The 4062-nt window shown below is 41.3% G+C and overlaps 1 long non-coding RNA gene across 1 annotated transcript; it reads left to right on the plus strand.

Moving 5' to 3' along the window:
* The first annotated feature begins 1036 nt into the window (after positions 1 to 1036).
* Positions 1037 to 3653, plus strand: LOC138770659 (uncharacterized). Its single transcript, XR_011359481.1, has 3 exons — positions 1037 to 1553; positions 1635 to 1693; positions 1905 to 3653. It is a non-coding gene; the product is annotated as an uncharacterized lncRNA (long non-coding RNA).
* The last annotated feature ends 409 nt before the right edge of the window (positions 3654 to 4062 follow it).

The following is a 4062-nucleotide window of genomic DNA, read 5'->3' on the forward strand; positions in this document are numbered from 1 at the left end:
ACTTACATTAGGCACCACATCTATCTGAATTGCTATGTAGCCCTAGCCTTTTCAATTTTTTTGTGGTGGCTGTGGTATTGCAGTATTAGGTTATGTTCACACAATGTAAGTACCATACTAATCACTGCTGTTGCAACAACGGCCGTGATTACTACGAAACTTACGTTGTGCTGAGGGCTGAGGGAATCCCGGCTGGAGTGTATACACATAGCAGATCTGCCTCCAGATCCCCCATAGACGCTGCGGTCCCACGGACCGCGGCGCGTATGGAGTTAACTGCCCGAAGGGGAGCGCGGCTCCCCTCTGGGCAGGGGCAGCAGGAGGAGACTGTGTGACACAGCCTCCTCCTGATACCCAATCACTGTTAGGGACAGCGAGGGGTGGCAGGGAAAGCTTGAAGTTACTGGAACGTCATGTTGCAGGAACTACCTGCTTTACATGACGTTCCGGGAACATCATTTTGCAGCAAGGGGTTAAAATTGTGGCATGACCAGAAACCATGCGGCCAGAAACCATCACCCTTCCACATTATTGCTGCCATGTAATGATAAAAGACCCCTGTCAAGGAGGCTCCTAGGGCTTATGCGCTTTTAGACCACGTTCACACAATGTTATGTTATCATTAAACAACGGCCATTGTTTAATGACAGCAGGCAATTACATTACAGCCCATGGAACCACAGCTGTAGCCGTGTCACACAACAGCTGCTGTTTTGCCATGTGTGAACATGGCCTCACCTTGAATTGCAGGCACTGTGCATTGTGGTTATTGCAATGCGGTTATAACAGGTGACAGACATGTAAACAGATCGGCAGCTATGAGCATCATCTATCTAGTAGTACATGTGTGTTTGTTACCCATGTTTGTTAATCATCGCTGGTTATGATGAAAACTCAGCTCTAGTTGGTTGCTATTGGAATAAAACACAGATTTATTAGTAGACAGTTATCAATGGTCTCCCCAGCAGTGAGATGTCTTCCTTGTTAGTAGCCACAATGTACACAGCAAGAAACACTGTCACTAATATACCATTACTTCATCATTTTTTTATTTTTACAGTGACCCCTTCCCCCCATAGGGCATCATGTGATGACAACTCTTGTAATAGGTGCCATAGCAACCAATCAGATCATTGCTCCAATAGCAAACCTATAAGCACTAATCTGATTGGCTGTCACAACTGACCATAGCAACCAATCAGATCATTGCTCCAATAGCAAACCTATAAGCACTAATCTGATTGGCTGTCCCAACTGACCATAGCAACCAATCAGATCACTGCTTCAATTATAAAACCTATAAACAGTAATCTGATTGGCTGCCACTTTAGAAGGATATACAAAGTGATGTCACCATGCCTCTGGTTGACATGACAACATCTCAGATCAGATATACAGATATACACAGCTTGCTGCCACCAGAGAAACGACACTCCAAGATATTCATCACAGGAGCGTCCTCCATTCCCTGCTACAAAGACAACTCCACCCGGGACCTGCTATATGAATATGCTGGAGTGCCACAGGATGAAGACCACTGAACTTCAATACAGGTGGGTCTATCTAGGCAGGCCGTGTATAATGGGAAGGGGTATGTCTATTATGACAACCTATAATGTTGTTTTCTTTTACAGGAATCAAAGGCTATGGCTCTGCACAGTTACTTGATATGGCTGTACTGGGATTATACCAGGTATGGTTATAGACACATCCATTATAACATTAATTGTTATACCCATGTTACACATACACATTAGTCACTGACATAAACCAGACGTTCAATGATAATATTTGCTAGAATTAACAATGTTATAAGACGAAAGCCGGGCTCTTATTGGTTGCTATGGGAACAACAATTGCGCTCTGTTGATCCAATCCCCAATTTTATTTTATTTTTTTTTAAGATGCCAAACACTGGAAAGAGAATGATCCTGGAGCAAAGACTACAGGTGACGTCCACTGTATATACACACATTACTGGGGGTGGGTCAATTCTGCTCTGAACACTGGTTGCTTTATGTATTTATCAATGTTACATATGGGAGGATAGATGATACATTATCTGTGATTATGTGCTGCGGTCTTGTGTATAGTATTATGCTTGCAAAAATTGTTGGGCGAAATAAAATTCCTGATTATTTGGAAAAAAAAAAAAAAATATCACAGCTAAACCTGAAAAACAATCTATGGTTACCATTTGTAAAAAAAAAACAACCTATATTGGCAGGAAAAAAAATCTAATAAAAGTGAAGTTATTATTCTCTAAGAGTAATATGTGAGCTGGAGATAAACACTATTATAGTACTTATTATTGCAAAAGAGGATCTGGGAAAATTAAGTACACTCCTTGGACAAGAAGCCAGCGAAAGATGAAGACTTTCATAATATCCATCACTGCTCACCACAGGCTATCTTCCAAATATTGCGCATGTGAATAATGTATGCTGTATGATACTTGTGGTTATGGCTGTGATCATGTGCTAGAAGTAGCTGTGGATTCCTTTCTGACAGAAGATGCAGAAGCCGGAAAGAAAACTGAAGAAGAACTGGGACAGATGACTACCCTCATTGGACGAGACCCTGGTAATATCTATCATTTCTCCCCACAGGCTATCTTCAAAATATTGCACATTAGAATGATGCATGCTGAATGATAGTTGTGGCTTATGTCTGTGATCATGTGCTAGAAGTAACTGTGGATTCCGTTCTGCCAGAAGATGCAGAAGCCAAAAAGAAAACTGAAGAACATAGAAGACATAGGTTACCCTTTTTGAGCAAGAAGCCAGAGAAAGATGAAGACTGTTCTCATATCTATCATTTGTCACCACAGGCTATCTTCCAAATATTGCGCATGTGAATGGTGTATGCTGTATGATAGTTGTGGTTATGGCTATGATCATGTGCTAGAAGTAGCTGTGGATTCCTTTCTGCCAGAAGATGCAGAAGCTGAAAAGAAAACTGATGAACAAAGAAAAACTGGGACAGATGACAACCCTCCTTAAGCAGGAAGCCAGCGAAAGATGAAGACCCTGGTACTATCTATCATTTCTCCCCACAGGCTATCCTCAAAATATTGCGCATGTGAATGGTGTATGCTGCATGATAGTTGTGGCTTATGTCTGTGATCATGTGCTAGAAGTAGCTGTGAATTCAGTTCGGCAAGAAGACATAGAAGCCATAAAGAAAATTGAAGATCAAAGAAGACTTAGGTTACCCTCTTGGAGCAAGAAGTCAGCGAAAGATGAAGACTATTGTCATATATATCATTTCTCCCAACAGGCTATCTTCCAAATATTGCGCATGTGAATGGTGTATGCTGTATGATAGTTGTGGTTATGTCTGTGATCATGTGCTAGAAGTAGCTGAGGATTCCGTTCTGCAAGAAGATGCAGAAGCCTAAAAGAAAATTTAAGAACATAGAACTATCCTCTTGGACAAGAAGTCAACGAAAGATGAAGACTTTCGTCATATCCATCATTTCTTCCTACAGGCTATCTTCCAAATATTGCACATGTTAATGCTGTATGCTGTATGATAGTTGTGGTTATGTCTGTGATCATGTGCTAGAAGTAGCTGTGGATTCCATTCTGCCAGAAGATGCAGAAGCCAAAAAGAAAACTGAAGAACATAGAAGACTTAGGACAGGTGACTACCCTCTTTGAGCAAGAATCCAGTGAAAAATGAAGACTATTGTCATATACATCATTTGTCACCACAGGCTATCTTCCAAATATTGCGCATGTGAATGATTTATGCTGTATGATAGTTGTGGTTATGGCTGTAATCATGTGCTAGAAGTAGCTGTGGATTTGGTTCCACAAGAAAATGCAGAAGCCGGAAAGAAAATTCAGGAACAAAGAAGACCTGGGACAGATGACTACTCTCCCTGGACAAGAAGTCATTTCTCCCTACAGGCTATTTTCCAAAAATTGCACGAGAATGATGTATGCTGTATGATAGTTGTGTTTACGTGTGTGATCATGTGCTAGAAGTAGCTGTGGATTCCTTTCTGCAAGAAGATGAAGAAGCCGGAAAGAAAATTGAAGAGGAAAGAAGACTTGG

This window comes from Dendropsophus ebraccatus, chromosome 13 (genome assembly GCF_027789765.1).
Source record: "Dendropsophus ebraccatus isolate aDenEbr1 chromosome 13, aDenEbr1.pat, whole genome shotgun sequence".
Taxonomy (NCBI): Eukaryota; Metazoa; Chordata; class Amphibia; order Anura; family Hylidae; genus Dendropsophus; species Dendropsophus ebraccatus.